Source organism: Cryptomeria japonica, chromosome 1 (assembly GCF_030272615.1).
Source record: "Cryptomeria japonica chromosome 1, Sugi_1.0, whole genome shotgun sequence".
NCBI classification, from domain to species: Eukaryota; Viridiplantae; Streptophyta; class Pinopsida; order Cupressales; family Cupressaceae; genus Cryptomeria; species Cryptomeria japonica.
Window position 1 is genome coordinate 551,180,748 of NC_081405.1, and position 19,754 is coordinate 551,200,501.

At 38.3% G+C, this 19,754-nt stretch overlaps 1 pseudogene; it reads left to right on the plus strand.

Moving 5' to 3' along the window:
* Positions 1–19,754, plus strand: part of LOC131044910 (metal transporter Nramp1-like) — a 71,879-nt pseudogene that overhangs the window by 20,115 nt on the left and 32,010 nt on the right.

The window sequence follows — 19,754 nt, forward strand, 5'->3', positions numbered from 1 at the left end:
TACATGCGCCAGCACAAGAACTTCAACCACTTGCGTCTCCTTGGCCCTTTTGTCAGTGGGGACTCGATCTCATAGGCAAGATTCACCCTCCTTCTTCCAATGGTCATAAATTCATTATCACTGCTACAGAGTATTTTACAAAATGGATTGAAGTTGTGCCTCTCACACAAGTTACTGGAAAACAGATTGCTACATTCATCCTTAACTATATCATTTGTCGATACGGTATTCCTATTTCCATTATCACTGATAACGGGTGTCCCTTCAAAAATCAGGATGTTCGCGAACTCTGTGACCGCTTCCATATCTCCCATAATTTCTCCACACCATATTACCCCCAAGGTAATGGCCAAGCTGAGGCATATAACAAAATAAACCTTAAAATCCTAAAGAAGACAGTCGACGATGCTGGTCATAATTGGCATATTCAACTTAATCCTGCACTTTGGGCCTACCGCACAGGTGTCCGTACACCTACAGGAGCTACACCCTATTCACTAGTCTATGGTTCTGAAGCCATCTTGCCTATTGAGGTCGAGCTACCCTCTTTACGGGTCTCTTTGCAAAACATCAACAATGATGAAGACTATAGGGTCTCTCACTTACAAGAGCTGGAACTACTGGATGAACGAAGACAAATTGCTTTTAGTCATCTCAAGGCTTACCAACAACGAATGAGTCACAGCTAGAATCACAAGGTTAAGCCTCACACATTTGAGGTAGGTGATTTAGTTCTCAGAGAAAATCCTAAAAATTAACAAGACAGAGAGAAGAAGGGCAAGTTCGAACCAAATTGGCTTGGTCCTTATGTTATTACAGCAACATATGGATCTGGTGCATATCAGCTCTCAACTACAGAAGGTGAACGTTTGGAGGATCCTATCAATAGCATGCACCTTCACAGGTTCTACACATAGCTCTTCAGAGTATCCTAATTCAAAAATACAAAAAAATTATAAAACAAAAAAATCGTTACTTGGTGAAAACCTGGCAAACAGGTGCCTTGTGACACATAAAACATTGAAAAATAAAAAAAAGTAAAGAGAAATAATTTCGTCCAATGGTGAAAACCACTTTGGTGGCACCCTGGGCAAGTACCATGGTGAAAACTGGGTCACCAGTGCCATGCGTAGAGACATTGCTCCTCCCTCCTTTAGGATTCTCTTTCATCATTTCACTTTGCACACACTCACAACCTATTCGTTCATAACAAACTTACCCATTCCCATCATGGCTTGTTATTGATCTACCCAGGATTGGTTAGCCATTCATAATAAAACCTCCCTTTTCATCCCTTTCCATCCATAATAAATCAGATCCTATCTGTGGCTAAGGCAAATCCTACGTCTAGTAATGGGTGTGGAATTGAGAACATCACATGTTTCGAGGAGTACAGTTTCTTCCAGCTTTCTTCAGTCTATCCGCGCACAATCCACAATAAAGAAGCATTTGCATCACAGATCCACAATAAAGTTTCATTTTCTCCGCAATAAAGTATCAGTTTCATGGATTCAATCCGTTTTAGATGAGACATAGCAGCAACGATGGGCTTCAACAAATCAAATCTTTCAACAGACTTAGACAACATTATGGTTCAGTGCTATCTATCCTTTCTGTGAAAGTAAACATTGTGACCACAATCAAATAAGACTTATACAAGTGACAAGAGACACTAAACTTGAGGACTACAGTGGATGTTGGTGTCGAGTCTTGGTTTTCTTTGATTTCATCTTTTTGGTGACATGCCTTTTAGCTTTTTTGGGATGTCTTTGACTAGAGATTCTATCTCTAGGATGTCTTTGACTAGAAAGGCGAGGATGGGGTATCATCACCTATTTGTATTTGCTGTCTGTGGATTGTCTCTTAGTAATGCTATGACTTGTCCAAGGATATGAGGACACTGTGAGTCTAATATGAATTGGGGCATTCCTTGTTTGTGACTGTCTTATCTCCATGCAAACAGGTACAATGAATTTCTGGGTCGAACATATGCCTCGATTTTCATAACCTATCTTGCCATAATAAAGCTCAATGATGATAACGCACAAGAAGCTCTTTCACTTTCATATCTTCTGTTTTTCATCCCCCTTTCTTGATTGACTTCCATCATCCTTCTCGAGTCCGCATAAGCCTGCTATCACATGACTGAGTATAATGACACACCAAAAACATTTGCATTTCATGTAATTTCACCTACATTACCACATATAAGCATTTCATACATACATATAGATATCACAACTACATCACATCCTGCACACAACACCTGTTAGCACAATTTACATTTGCATTATCATATTCATCTGCATTACTTACATTCACATTTGCACCATGCATACACATATAAAACATAAACGAACAAAAAAAAATAAAAATATTGCATTGCATCATATACATATTTGCATCCATATCATAAGCATCACATAAGAACATCTCATCACATAGGTACACATGCATATAGCTGCCGCAAAGATGAATCATCTCATATATATATAATCAAAAAGTGTCATGATACAATGATGTCAAAATCATATGGCTACAAGCACCCGCAGGTGTCTACAATACAAAAATGGTACAAAACTGATACATAGGGAGCCCTCTAAGGCTATGATGAACTCCCTCCCTCGGAGCCGCCTGGCCTCGGTGGAATTTGAGCCCCTGAAGGACCCGCCCCAGGATCATCCCTCCTGTCTCCTCTATCTGGTGGTGGTGGAGGACCCATGACCCCACCACTCGATGCCTGTCTCCTCCGGCTCCCTCCCGTAGCTGTCGCTATACGCGATGGTCTATGGAAGCTCCTCGCCTGCTGATCTGCTGGCTTTGCACCATAGTAGAGGTCTCTCCAGTACGCGATCTCCTCCCCTGCCCGTAGGACATAAGCATATCCAACCCCTGTGTCCTCTGCTGCCTGCCTCCCAGCCCTCAGTGCTGTCTCAGCCTCTATGTAACGCTGGATAGCCTGATCCCGCTCTCGCTTAGTATCCCTGAGCCTAGTCCTAAGTCGATCCCTCTCTAGATCCTAGATCTCATCTGCCTGGCCCTGGCAAATCTCCCTCAGATCCAGTAGCTCAGCCTCCACTAGGTCAACCCCCTCTGCCTCTGCCCCTGCCTGTGGCTCCTCCTCTGCGGGTGCCTGCCCCTCTACCTACCCCTATGCTTGTACTGGTACCTGTCTCTGTCCCTGTCCCTGTATGTGCACCTGCCTAGGACCCTGTGCTGCTGGCACCTGTAGCGGCAATCCACCGCGACCCCTCACCACCCGAGCCTGCCTCTCCTCTCCACCCTCCCTCCGAGGTGCAACTCGCTTCTCTCCAACTACTCCTCTCCTCCTCCATCATCCTTGATGCCCCTCACCTCCACCATCATCCTCGTCACCACCACCATCTCCCTCCAGTGCCTCTCCTGGATCTGTCAATCGGGGGAATGGATGCTCTGCCCAATATGCTGTATACTTAGCATCCATCTCGGCATCCTCGATCTCTGGCCACATGTCCCAAGGTAGAGGTATCATCTCCACCAGCTGAGTCACTACCTGATCATATGACAGTAACGGGCCATACTGTGCCTGATCTCTGACTGTGCGGGCATACATGCCTGATCCCCGGGGCATCCTCTGAATCCGGCCAAACTGTCAGCCAATCCTGTCTACCAACTGCCTCTCTAGCACATAGGGCGTCCGCCCAATCAGGTACCTACTCCGAAAGGTGTATGGTAGCTCAACTGCGTCATCCTCCCACTGCTCGTAGCCCAGATATGGTCTCCATATGACCTCATCAATGTCATCAATCACTCGCCGCCAGTACTCTAGCCTGCCAATCCGTGGCTGTGATGTGATCATATCGTACAAATGCACAAAGCTGCATCCGTGACCTTTGCCCCTGAAGTGTATCCGTCGGGTAACCGGCAGATGCTCGTAGGCCCAAACCTGCAGCAGTGTCACTCTGCAGCCCAATCCCACTGATCCATGATAAACAAACTGATGAAGCTCGTAATACAAGTGTGCCAGCACACATGGTCCCCAAGCATATCTGGTATGCTGTGTCATCAGCGTCTCTAGTACTCCCCCCAGCCCACAGCCAACCCCCGTGTCACCCTATCCGGACATAGGAACCCACTGATAGCTCCTCCGATCACTGCCGACAATGCTAACCCTGTGGTTCTCATGGTGTCCCATGCCACGTGTCCTGCCCTCATCTCCAATCCAGGGTCCTGAAATACCCATCTCAATGCCTCCCTGTCTCCATCTTGATCGTATGGGATGAGCTCCCCATCGATCGACACCCGCAGAATCCTGTATACATCCTCCAGGGTGACTGTCATCTCACCCATAGGCAAATGGAATGTGCACATCTCAGAGTGCCATCTCTTAGCTAGCACAGTCAGTAAACCCATGTTTTCCCAAAACTCAAGCACATATAGCACATGTCTCAGACCCATCTCATCGATAGCAGCTCTATCCTCGGTTGTCAACTCAGGTCGCAACCTCTGAGGCGACGGGAATCTCTCCCGTGACTCTAGCATTGACAAATACTCTTGCATTCAAACAACTCAATCATGTCAGTTATAGTGGCATTCACTATTTATCACAAAATGCTACTCACTATCTAAATGCATATGGTTATCCATCCTAGTGACACTCACTGTTCATCACAAAGTGTTGCTTCTACCCTAGTGACACTCACTGGTCATCATAAAGTGTTGCTATTTATCCTAGTGGTACTCACTGTTCATCACAAAGTACTACGTGTGTGACACTTCCTGTTCATCACAAAGTGTTACTCACATTTGCACTCCCTGTTCATCACAAAGTGTTGCTCATATTTCAGTACTCCCCGTTCATCACAAAGTACTCTATCTTGGTACTCACTATTCATCACAAAGTACCTTGATCTATCCTAGTCTTCCTAGAGGACCTGCTTGAGTGTATCCTCTCAACAGCTTATCCAATCGACAACGTATGTTCATCACAGAACTGTCGATTTGACGTAGAAGATGCAAATTCATACTTTTCAAACGCAAACGCGCTTGCATGACATAAATGTGCTCAAAGACTGCATAGACGCGCCTGAACAACACAGACGTGCCTGCCTGACACAAACGTGCCTATGCTCTACATAAACGCGCCTAGTTGACATAGATGTGCCTTCTTGGCACAAACGCGCCTGAACAGCATAGGCGCAGCCGCATTTGACACAGACGCTGGTCCAGACATAGACCCGCCTGGCACAAACACAGACGCGCCTATCGAACACACACGCGCCTGGCACCAACACAGATGCACCTAAACATTTTTTTGACATTTTTTGGACCCTAGTCTAAGAGCATTTATTACCCTATTCGACATGCATTAATGACAAAGTTAAATGCATCAAAGTACGAGGAGGTTTGGTGGTACTTACCGGCTCTCCTGCCTCTGCTGGCCTTTGGAATTGGCGAACGCGGTCGAATCTGTGAGTGAAAGCCATCGCTGCTAACTGCTCCTGCTCTATTTTCGCTCTGCAATATACTCTTGTGGATGTGTAGATGACAATGAGGATTTATTTTCCCCCGTGGTCTATCTTATAGCCTACCCTAGCCCTCGCCTTCATTTTTCGAGTCAGTCTTCATTATCCCATGACTTTGTCACTTTATCCGGTCAATCCATTCTATCTTGTCTTTCTTATCGAGAGATTGTCTACAATCTTTTCAGACATTTTCATCCAATCTCTCGACGGGGCATATCATTCCCATCCTGGGGCAACTCTGTATCAGTTCATCTTATCTTCTTTGAAACAACGCGACAAGCCGCATTGTCTCAAAGAGGGGCAAAATGTAGACACCTAAAATTGTCCAGTCTAATTAAATAAATATTTTATTTATTTAATTATCTAAGCCTAATTCTTCTATTAATTAAATAAATCTTTATTTATTTAATTAATTCATTTATCCTTTTCTAGCCTTATTTCTCATTTAAATAAATACATTTATTTATTTAAATTATCCTTTTCCTAAATTAAATAAATATTCTTATTTATTTAATTATCCTACTTCTTCTATTAATTAAATAAATCTTTATTTATTTAATTAATTCATTAACCTTTTCTACCTATGACACATGTCATTCATCTCTTAATTCATACACTACCTACCCTTCTCATTATTTTATTATTTCTTTTAGCTACCCTCTAATCATAGCCGACCTCCTTTTACACCTCTCAATCTTATCCCTCCATTTCATATAGTGTCTTCTATATAAGGAGATGCTTCCTTCATTATCAAACCCTAATGACCTAATGACCTAATGACCTAATGAATCAATTTATGCAATTGACTACACTACGATCCTACTTGCAATCACATTCCGTTCTTTGTTGAGCTCTTGTGCATATAAAATCTGAGAGCAAATATATCAAGCAAGATCAATGGAGATAGGAAGAATGGAGATCAAAACCCTATTGGACATGTGATGGTATAATCTTTGTGATTTCGTTTGATTTGCATTGTCTTAGGTAATCTTCATATGTTATGGTGGATCTTTGTTGATTGTTAGGCTAGGGTTTGGTGGTTGAATTCATTTAGCCTTTCAATATTGTTATTATTGTTATCCATTTTCACCATATACACTTACAATGGCCAACTGCTTCTTTGCGGAAATGGGACATGTAAAGCCTATGTCCACAGAGGTCTTGAAAGGGTTGTTTGTTCCTCAGATGAAAGGAAATGGAGCAACTGGTCTTGCAATCTCTCTATTTGGTGCCCTGGTTATGCCGTAAGTTATAGTCAATTTTCCTGTTCTAAAGAACCTTGAAAAAGATTTGTAAGAGCTCCTGGAGTATATCTAAATTCTATAAGATAGATTTTATCTTTTTATTTTGATGAAAATCAATGTGTGTGGCATTTCTGATCAATGTGGCTGTGGTTTCTGTGACTGGAGATGTTTGTACGATCTCCGATTTATCTGGTGAAGATGCAGAGAATTGTAGGGAAATGGACCTCGATAACGCCTCTTTTCTCTTGAGAGTAAACCTAATCCAATCACCTACATCAAAGTGTTTTACATACAATTTTGTAAAATATGGGAGAAAAAAATCATTTCCTTTACTTGGGCTTTGGCTTGAAAGATTCTAAACAGAATAGTAAGCAAAACCCAACATAACCTCGATTAAATCCTTTGCCAATATTTCCTTCCACATTTCAGAATGCAGTAGGAAATTGGAGTTCTACATGTAGCGTAGAAATTAGGAAATCATCACAAGATAAGTAGATCAATCAAAACACAAGACATGATAGCTCAATCAAAAGAACATTCATTGAAATGAACCTAATTCCAAGCACACTCAATAGAGGCATAAAAACAAAGCATTTAAAAGAACATATCATGCAAACCATATAGCAATTTGAATGCTTCTTCCATGCGGCTCCATTGTTGTTCTTTCCTCTTCAATGGGTTTGTGGATCTCACCTACAAGTGCTCACACAATTGAAAGCAAAAAGCTCAAGAGTACTAGAATCGTAAGTTCGGTAGTTTGATAGAAATTCGGATTCATGAAGATTCGAAGCCATTGATTGAAGAAAATTATCCAATTTATAGAGAAATTGGATAAATGACAAGATTGGCATGATGCAATTCAAAGGGAAATTGCAAATCAATATGACAAATTATGACAAATTATGCATTTCCCATGCACAATTTGATTGATTGATAATTGATGACAAATTATGACACATTTCATGTCAACATTGATTGATTATCAATTATGACAATTTCATGACAAATTGAAATGTCACTCCCATAGAATTAGGAGATGAAATAGGAGGGAAAAGGAATTAGAAATTTGAAAAATTAGGAAATTGAAATTGATGACAATTAGGAATTAGAAATTGAAGGAAATTAGAATTTAGTGAATTAATCAATAATTTTTCATTTATTAATTAATTCACTCACAAAGAGGAATAATTAGCCAATTAAATGAAGATTTAATTGTAATGAGGAAACTTAGGATTAATAAATAATTTAGTAATCCTAGAGGAAGAAATGGAAAATTAGGTTAAATGACTAAATCATAAAACCCTAGAAGATGAATTAGAAATGCGAAAATGACAATTAGGTCTTGATTGAAGATAATTAATGTCATGATTTTGAATTGATAAATGACCAATGCGACAAAATGATTTGATTGATAAATGCGTCAATTGACGAGGAACAATGACAAATTGATCCAAATTGACATAATTGAGACAGACAATGATCGATAGCAAAATTGATCGCAAAATGACAAAATCGACAAGAGGACAAGGATCGACAACAAAATGGATTGCAAGATGACAAGATTGAAAATGACCACGATCGATGACAAATCGATCGCCAAAATGACAAGATTGAAAAGAGGACAAAACCCTAATTAGGATTGACGATGTCCAAAATGATAAGATTGATAAGATTGACAGGAGGACAAAACCCTAATTAGGATTGACGATGTCCAAAATGATGACAAATGAATACGCACATTGATGCGACAAGGTAAAATCGATCAAAATCACGACTGGATAATGTTGTCGACAAGACCAAATTCGAAGACGAGATGATTAAAGAATGGAGAAGAATGACTCGATGCTCGCAAATGATAAAAATCAAGTGCGTGACATAAGAGAAATGTTAATGCGATGCAAAAACCTAAAATGAGGCAATGCACAAATGTTAAAGTATGACCTCGCAAGCGTTGACCATTTTTGGGTGTCTACATTTTGCCCCTCTTTGAGACAATGCGATTCTGAGCGTTGTTTCAAAGAACAATAACTAAATGCCCCAGACAATAATAATGACATATGCATAAGACAAGACATAGTCTGGTTTCGAGTATACCACACCCTGTATAAGACCCATGATAATGTGACAAGGACAAATGATTGTTTTGATGCGGATATGCGATTGATATGACAATTTGGATCAGTTTGAATGGTTGAGTTGATTGAAAAGGTTCATCTGTTTATGCATGATTTCATTAAAGCACGATGTTGGATTGCGAGTATGCTCAGTGATCTGTCGATGCATAAAGGGAATACTTTATTGCAAAATGCGTGTTTTTGGATTTTAATGTTTTATAATTTTTTTGTGTTCATTTTTTTTTTTTTTTCAGGACTTTATTCGATTTTTTTTGACTTTTTTCAGGACTTTATATGATTTTTTTTTTTTTTGGATTTTTTCAGGACATTATATGATTTTTTTGGATTTTTTTCAGGACATTATATGATTTTTTTGACTTTTTTCAAGACTTTATATGATTTTTTTAGACTTTTTTCAGGACTTTATATGATTTTTTTGACTTTTTTCAGGACTTTATATGATTTTTTTTGACTTTTTTCAGGACTTTTTTCAATTTTTAAGACTTTTTTCAGGACTTTTTGCCCCCAGTGTCTAGCAAGGAAAGGAATATGATAGGTGAATAAATAGGCTTGCTGAAATGTTGGTGGATAGAGGGAAGACAAAGGCCTTTTATTATGGAGACAATGTAGATGCAATTTGCAAGAGCTATTGCGTGATGGGACAAGAGACTGGATATGATAATGTAAAGCAATGACATGGCATGAGGGACATGTTAAGAGGTTTTTGAAACCATGTTTAAATTTTACGTCCTTATGTCAGATCAAGATCAAGGAATGAAAATGAGTGTATGGATAGTGATAAGATATGGATAGGATAAGCAAGACCAAGAATGGATAAGGGAGATGGACTGAAGGTCGGGATTGGCTAAGGGATAGTTGCAGAAAGTTGCAATAAGGTAGGGAATATGGATGAAAAGTTATAATAAGCAAATGGATAAAGACCAAAAGCTCTGATAGACTAAAAGCTGCAAACAAGATACATGATGCTCATGACGATCCTCAGCCTTGTCAAGATCAAAGGTGGAAAGAGAAACTGGACATGAGGGAGAATAGGATATGAAGGGTAATGACATGGTGTGATAGGATAATGAAGGGCAATAGGATATGAAGGAGGAAACCTGCCCCCAAGTGTAGTGTGCAAGAAGTTCATAAATTACGCATGATGCCTATTTGCTAGGTTTTCATCACGGTACTTGCCCAAGGCGCCTGTTTGCCAGGTTTTCACCAGTGGACGAATTATTTTTGCTTTGCTTTTTTTTTTTCTTTTTCTCACTTTTTTGTCTCTTTTTTTTTTTTTGTATTTTGACTTTTTCAATAGATGATAGACACATGATAGGGGATGGAAGAAGGACTCAAGCGTCTTTTTATTTGGATAGTAGCCTTGAAAAGAATGGACCATGACCTTTAAAAGTATGCTCAAAGACGTTGGTAGGATAAGGACATGGACAATGAGATGAAACTAAGGCAAGGATTTACGCAAAGGATTGGATCAAAGGGATGGAAGGATGGAAAATATGCATTGGATAATAGGTAGGGTATTGGAAGAATTGGGCTTCAGTGGATGGAAATGAAGGCAAGATCGACATTGGCACACACCTTGAGGGGTGATGGACTGATGGAGGAAAACTGTATTTTGGATATTGAGATTTGGATGGAGGAAAGGATAGTGGTTTTGGGACATAAGGGCCCAAACCAGATGGAGGAATAGACTTGGACAGTTTGGATGGAGGAATAGCTTGGGATTTTGGGACATAAGGGCCCAAAATGGATGAAGAAGGTGGTGGAGAAATAAACTTGGAAGGTTTGGATGGAGGAATAGCAATTTTGGATGCCAAGTTGGATGTTTCTCTTTGTGCTTCAAGGAGCTTCTTGGGGATCCACATGGTTTTTGATTTTTCATGCTTTTGTGGTTCCTTGGAGTGCATTGCTTGCACAAGGGATTTAGGAACCCATATATATTTTGACCTTGCTTTATTTTGCTCAGTGGGCCTTTGTGGCCTTTTGTATTTTTCTTTTTCTTTGTAGATCAATTTGTTCTTTGTTTTGACATGTCGATTATATTGGACATGTTGATCCTTGAATATATGTGGATTTCTAGACTTATGATGCTTATACTTAGCATCCAAATTTCTTGGAAGAGGGAATGAATGTCGGTGTGGATGGGAATAATATGGAGGCATGTGGGATGGATGGAAGGTTCTCCAAGATGTGTGCCTTTGCTGATGTTGCATAGGAGATGGAGGGATATAGGGACCTAGAATGGATGGCAGTGATGATGGGGAAGGTGGACATTTGGATTTTGACTTTGAAGGGATACCAACGCCTTGAGTGTGAGCTCTGTAGCCATGACCATTAGTATACTCTTTGATATGGAAGGGTTCTTACTTGTGAAGGTCTACCCCTTTGCCTTTATCAATATTTTGACTAATAGGATACTCTTTTCTTTGGGAAGAAGACGCGAGTTCATTATGAGGTGGATGTGATATGAGAGAAATAATGAGATCTTGAAGTGGATTGGATTTCACCAAAGTGGAAGAACCCATTGTTAATGTCAGGGGTTCATGAACATCTTGCACTACCATGTTAGAATCATGAGGGGGATTAGGATCATGAGGGGGACTAGGATTGTGTAGTAGACATGGTTCAATGACAGGCTCTTCAAGAGATGGAATGGGAGAAATAATGGGATCATCAAAAGAAATACAATCATGGAGTGTATATGCGGGATTAGGACGTGGAGATGGAGGAACAAGTGGATCTTGTGGAGGATCTGAAGGAATAATTTGATCTTGACAAGGAGGAAGATCATTGGAATCCTCTTTAAAGGTGCTTTGCTCTTGACTTTCAATGGGATCATCGAAAAGGATGGAAGGAATATCTTTATCTTGTTTAGGAAGTGGAATGTCAATGGGATTTGAAAGGACATTGTGTTCATGAAATGGAAGGGGATCGTTTGGGATTGGATGGACTGGGATATCTTGATCTTGCTCAGGGAATGGATTGCCAATAGGACTTTGGATAGGATGGACAAGAAAAGGGGAATCATCGTGAGTGTCTGGGAAGATGGGGTCCTGGTCAACAATTGGATGGGATGATAAGGTTTCAGGACCTTGATCTTGATCTGTTTTAAGACACATTTCTTCATGCTCTAAATTATCCTCTTGACATGGAGTTGGACTTTGAATATGCATGGGGGATTTTGGCAAGGGATTAATGCTTTGGCATGAAGGAAAGGCAATTTGAACATTTGTAAGATCAGACATTCCAATCGTAAAGCTTTCTTGCATCTTTGATTTGGGTCCACTTTTTGGTATTCGAGGAATCACTTCTTGTTGAGGGACACCTGTCATCAACATTTGTGTGGCCTTCATTTGATCTGGTGTTAAAGGTGTTGCATTAAACAATGGATTGTTTATTATTTTGAATGTGGACTTTTGAGGAATAGTCACTGTCAATGCCTTTGAAGCACGTTTACTCATCAAGGTGGGTTGGGTTTCTTGTTGCACATGTTCTTCATTTGGATGCGGAGAGAAACCTAACAACTCACCACCTTGTTGTTTTTGCACATTAATTTGCTTACTCGAGGAGGTCACATTACTCATCATGTCAAGATATTTTTGTGGGAACCTCTTAAAGACCTTATTCAAGAATTTATCCATCTTTTTTGTCAACTTTGGATCCTTAAGGAACATAACAATATCATCAGAGGCATTGAAATCTGATGAAGAATCTAGTAAAATATTTGGATTTGTTTCTTGCTGAATGCCTTGATCTGAACCAAATCCTTGTGAGAGAGTTTGTTCTTCATACAATGTTTGTATTTCATGTTGCAAGTTTGGTTGATTCCAATCGAAAGGTGCATTTCCTCTTGGAGTTGGTGGAACACTCCCATGTCTTGGTTTCATAGGTACAAACACTGGTTCATATAATGGAGGTGGTCCAAGTTGAACCGTTCCATATGGTGGTAGAGATGTGTTTAATGAACCTTCGACTTGCACTGTTTGACTGGTTTGAAACTGCGAATTTACTATGTTGTCCATGGGTTGATACATTGGTTCACTCATCTTCTTAGATCTTGATCTTGTCTCAACAGGCATGTCACTTATGCAAATGCAATGTTTTTTGGAATTTTCAAGGATAATGTATGATATGCAACTAAATGCAAACTAGATAGATGAGCATGCAATCTATGTTTTTGGTTGTTTTGAAGATTTTGACAAACTTTTGAAATGCAAATCTAAAAAGAGACCCTTAGAAAATTGAAATGATGTCTAGACCTCAAAGGACAAAAGGACTTAATGGACAAAGGACAAGATGACAATGTCTCCCCTATATGCTTGGATACTAAGCTAGGTTTGAAGAAATGATATTGATGACAAAAGGACAAAAGGTTGACAAGGTCTAGACTTCTTAACAATGACTTAGGGTTTATCAAAGATTTGGATTACTCAAGTATCACAAAACCTAGTTTTGACACTATATGCAAAAGGATAATTAATATGCAAATGATCTTAATATGATATGATAATGACTTAGGTTTAATGAAGAGACTTTGGATATGCAAATGCAAATGTATGACAATGTCCACCTAAGATGAAACCTAAGGTTTAATTATGAAATGATATTGCTCTTATGCAAGAGGACATATGCAAATGATCTTAATATGATATGACAATGACTTAGGCTTAATGAAGAGACTTGGGATATGCAAATGCCAATGTATGACAATGTCCACCTAAGATGAAACCTAGGGTTTAATTATGAAATGATATTACTCTTATGCAAGAGGATATATGCAAATGGATGACTCTTATTGGTATGCAAAAGAAGTATGACTTAGGTGAAACCTAAACTTGATACTTGATAATGACTTTGCCAAATGCAACCTAGGATGAACCTAAATGTAAGTGACATAAGAGTTGAGACAAGTTTTTGAACAATGTTGGATAACCATGCTTTAGGAATATGATCTTTGAATCTTGTTGAATTTTTGTTGGATGAATGTCTCTTGTGTTTAAATCTTATGTTTGATCAATGTGTTTTGCTTTTTGAAATGGGATAACATTCAACTTTTGACAATCAAAGAATACAAGATATTGCAACTTGGACTCAAGACAATCATGCTCATTTCCACATTCCTTAGGGTAGGCAAAGACATTAGGTACTTGAGAGGTAGACTCATTATGAGATTCAAGGAGAATACATAGATGCTTGACCCCACGGGCTCCCCTCCACGGCACTCACTTCTCAGGGCAGCCAAGCATCAGTCCCCATGGAATCTCCCCATGGCGAACTTAGTATCTCTTCCAAGTATCCGAATTTGTCCTTCTCAAGCAACTAGAAAGGTTTTTGGCCTCTAAAAACAAGGTATGTAGTAAGGATTTCTATTAAGCATTACTCCTTGATGTCATGCAAGCATGATTGAGACATTAAGCCCATCAAGATACCAAACAAATGTAGTCGCGCAAGCGCGATTTAGACCAAGAGGCCCTACTTAGATGTTGATATGAGAAAGAGTTCAAGGGTCATCACTTCCCAAGTAACTGCAATTCCCACGTAACACTTCCTTCAAAGCTTTCGCTCATCGGGTATTTTTTTATAGTGAGTTAGAATGCCAAGGAATTCTAGCCGTACTCACTTTGGGTCGTTCCCTTCTCACGATTATCACTTGCTTGCTAAAGCAAAGTGGTCGGGAAGGCAGGCCCTCTAATGGAGACAAACAATCAACAACACAAGCATGGTATCGAAGATCTAGATTTCTGATCACCCTTTGAAGGATGAGAGCATACTCTCCTACTCCAATGTCATACTTAACAAACAAAGCAAACAAGGGTTCATTTCCTCCTATTTATAAATCACTAAGTGCCTAATTAAAAAACTCAAACACACAATTTGGTTGTTTCTCCAAGGCAACCTACAAAACACATGTTAGAAGTTTGATTTGTTGTCTTTGACCATCGAATTTGCATAACACATGTTAGTAGTTTGATTTTTAGTCTTTGTCATGCGTATGCCAAGATCCTGCACAAATAATTAGTACCCAAAATCCAAAGCACAGATGATTTGATTTATGAAAACTATCAAAATTTCAGTCCACTTTGAGAAGGCATAACTTTCTCATCCTAGCTCTGAATTACAAACCGTTTGATGCATTGGAAAGATATTCAAATAATCTAGAACCAAATTTTGGAAACAACAATGATGTCTCATCATGTTTCCAGACACCATATTTGTCCACAAATGCACCGAAGACCCTCAAAATTGCAATTTACTAAAACATATAAAATTTTTCAAGTAAAAACTGCATTTTTCACCTCTGTTCTGGACTTTACACAGGCGCAGAAGTGAGGACACAAGCGCAGGATGTCTAACACAGGCGCAGACTGTTTCAACAAAGGCGCAAGATGTTTCAACACAGGCGCAAAATGCTTCACACAGGCGCAGGAGTGTCCAAAATGCACTGCACGGCCCTGTCTTTGAGTTTTTGACCTGCAAATCAACTTAGAAGCACTCCAAAACACAGTAAGATGGTTAGAAGGTTAGTATTCACGTCGGGTTCACCAGTTAATGTAGCGTAGAAATTAGGAAATCATCACAAGATAAGTAGATCAATCAAAACACAAGACATGATAGCTCAATCAAAAGAACATTCATTGAAATGAACCTAATTCCAAGCACACTCAATAGAGGCATAAAAACAAAGCATTTAAAAGAACATATCATGCAAACCATATAGCAATTTGAATGCTTCTTCCATGCGGCTCCATTGTTGTTCTTTCCTCTTCAATGGGTTTGTGGATCTCACCTACAAGTGCTCACACAATTGAAAGCAAAAAGCTCAAGAGTACTAGAAGCGTAAGTTCGGTAGTTTGATAGAAATTCGGATTCATGAAGATTCAAAGCCATTGATTGAAGAAAATTATCCAATTTATAGAGAAATTGGATAAATGACAAGATTGGCATGATGCAATTCAAAGGGAAATTGCAAATCAATATGACAAATTATGACAAATTATGCATTTCCCATGCACAATTTGATTGATTGATAATTGATGACAAATTATGACACATTTCATGTCAACATTGATTGATTATCAATTATGACAATTTCATGACAAATTGAAATGTCACTCCCATAGAATTAGGAGATGAAGTAGGAGGGAAAAGGAATTAGAAATTTGAAAAATTAGGAAATTGAAATTGATGACAATTAGGAATTAGAAATTGAAGGAAATTAGAATTTAGTGAATTAATCAATAATTTTTCATTTATTAATTAATTCACTCACAAAGAGGAATAATTAGCCAATTAAATGAAGATTTAATTTTAATGAGGAAACTTAGGATTAATAAATAATTTAGTAATCCTAGAGGAAGAAATGGAAAATTAGGTTAAATGACTAAATCATAAAACCCTAGAAGACGAATTAGAAATGCGAAAATGACAATTAGGTCTTGATTGAAGATAATTAATGTCATGATTTTGAATTGATAAATGACCAATGCGACAAAATGATTTGATTGATAAATGCGTCAATTGACGAGGAACAATGACAAATTGATCCAAATTGACATAATTGAGACAGACAATGATCGATAGCAAAATTGATCGCAAAATGACAAAATCGACAAGAGGACAAGGATCGACAACAAAATGGATTGCAAGATGACAAGATTGAAAATGACCACGATCGATGACAAATCGATCGCCAAAATGACAAGATTGAAAAGAGGACAAAACCCTAATTAGGATTGACGATGTCCAAAATGATAAGATTGATAAGATTGACAGGAGGACAAAACCCTAATTAGGATTGACAATGTCCAAAATGATGACAAATGAATATGCACATTGATGCGACAAGGTAAAATCGATCAAAATCACGACTGGATAATGTTGTCGACAAGACCAAATTCGAAGACGAGATGATTAAAGAATGTAGAAGAATGACTCGATGCTCGCAAATGATAAAAATCAATTGCGTGACATAGGAGAAATGTTAATGCGACGCAAAAACCTAAAATGAGGCAATGCGCAAATGTTAAAGTATGACCTCGCAAGCGTTGACCATTTTTGGGTGTCTACACTACAATATTTGCAGTGGTGTTGCTGGCATCGGGGCAAAGCTGAACAATCACCGGAACATACACAACTCAGAATGTGATGTGGGTAAAAACAATTTATAAGCAATTATTTCAACCATTCATAATATTAATCAATGTTGTTTCTGAATTAGATTGTGTGAGAATTTTTTGGATCAAAGATTCGGATCACATTTTATCATCTTTCTGTTGGCATGATGATGATTTTTGTATTGGATGACTTTATGTGTTGTCATTGATGGCACACATATGTTTTGATTGTCTTAGTTAGGTCAAACTGATATCATATGAATAGAGAATTCTATCTGGTATGAAGGTGTCTAAACCGGTATATGTAGTTAAGACAATCAGTTTTGGACAATTCCACTGTCACCAGTTTTGAGATACAATAGAGAGAGGCAAGGAGGGACTTGGAGACAATCAGTATGTGAGTAGGAAGTGATCAAAACTCAACGGGTGTCGATGTTCCAATCGGTTTCACAGATTGTGTGATGAGTTATCATTGGTCATGATGTGTTACCACCAACTGATATTTTTGGCGGTGATTTGTGATGTGTTATGAAAGATTGTCCATATTCACTGAACCTAGGAAATTGTGTTGAGGTTCTTGAGCCGACATAAAATATAATGTCTATAAAAAGACACTGTGATGAATTATTTTGACATGCAAGATACAAGTGATGTTATGAGTTAGAGTTGATGCAATTTATTGAAGGAGTTGCAGAGTATGTCGGAGATGCAGTATTGAGTGAACTGAAAAGGATCTAACCAAGCAGAATGTTCTATTCCTAGATCATACCACCCCGTTGTTTTCTAATCACTACAACAGTTAAATCCCCTAATCGGGTAAGCTCTAACAAGCTTCATTGTACAAATCCTCTAACAAGGTGATTCATTAACTTGGATCTAAATCCTCCACTGAGGTTACGTTTAACCAGGTATAGATCCTAACAGGGCTTTGAGATCTTTAACAGGACTTGCTCCTAGCAGAGAACTTTGTAGACCTTAACCGATCAGTTACCTATTTATGTAGATAGTTAACTTGTGAGTTCTATCTCAGCGTGGTTTTTCCCAGTTGGGTTTTCCACGTATAACTACTTGTGTTATGGTGAATATTTTACTAGTTGTGAATGCTTTTATAACACTTTGGATTGCATGCAAAGTCCTAAGTAAAATGGTTGTCTGGGATTAAAGTGTCATTGTTTTTGCTATCACTGATTCACCCCCCCCTCTTAGTGCTTTATAAGTCTATCACATTCATCAGGATGAGTGGAAGATTATAGAGGATACATAAATTTATGTTTCCTAAAGCTCTCAATCATCTTCATGATTGTTTCTTTTGGCTTACACAACATACTCTATGCTTTGAGTTATTTAGATGGCTCATTTCAAATCACACTAACTTGTTTAGTAGAGCGCATCTATTAGTGTGAGTTCACTTGCTTAGGTGGCTCATCTAAAATCACACTAATAGGTGGGCTCTATTGGAGAAGCAAGTACGATTTGAAATGAGCCATTCAAGCAAATCAAATCTTAAAGTTTATCGTTCAAGCTTGCCAATAGATTCTTTTATGCATATAAATCTCTATCATTCTGAATATGAATCATGAAGTGTGATTCGAAATATTGATAAAAGAACTCTTACACAATCTAATCTAAAAACAATATTGATAATTTATAATACCGATGATAGATATTAAAGGTTGATTTAAAAGATTAACATAATTTATTCCCAAAACATACTTCTTTGTCTTCTAGATTCCTAATGTTTAAACTCTTCTACAAGGTTTTCTCAACTTAAAAATGAAACCATTTTATAGAAATCTTATAACATGGGGCATTGTAATCATTCCAAGCCTGATGGTGGTGATCATTAGTGGGAGTTCTAGTGCAAGACAACTTATAATCATTTGCTTGGTATATTTTATGTAACAGTACCCATAGTTGAATGCTTCCAGTTAAGTTTGGATGTTTTTCAGAAACTAACATTATTGTGCTTTTCATGTAGATGATCTTATCTTTTGAAATACCATTTGTTCTGATACCTTTCTTGAAAATTACTAGCAGCAAGATAAAGATGGGACCTCACAAAAATTCCATTACAATAAGTAGCAATGTATTTTCAGAAGTATAATAAAAACTAGATTCATTCTAAAATCCTTATGCATAGTGAGATGTTTGTGAACACCATTCTTCCACTAAGAGGAAGGCTTCAAATTATTAATGTGCGGGAAATTAGACATCAATTGACCCATGGCAAAGCACAGTTCCTACACTTGAAGGGGATATCTTTGGCAGATTCATTCTAAAAAGACAATAGGTTGATGCAAACAACTCAATGCATGCACTTGACAAACTAACAAATCCTCTTCAAGTAACCTATTGTCTTAGAGAGGTTCATTTAGTTATTGACTAGGGACATATTTTTTGGCATTGCATGTGTAGCTAAGGATTCTCCAAGTTACCTGTCAATTGCACATAAAATAAACTTAACTAAATTTGACAACTAAAGAAAACATAAACAATACTAGAAATAAACCTATTTACACATAACTGTAGCTACGAAAAAATGGTTTGATGACTTAGTTGCGGATGATACATAGCTAAACTATGTTGCATCTTTAAATTCATAGTCCTATAATACCAATACCATTAACATGTTATATCAATCTAAACTAAAAAGAATAATATAACAAACTAATCTTATCAAAAGATGAACAATTTAACTAATACTAATATTAGCAATCTAACTATAAAGAAGATTACTATACCTTAAATGGTCTTTGCTTG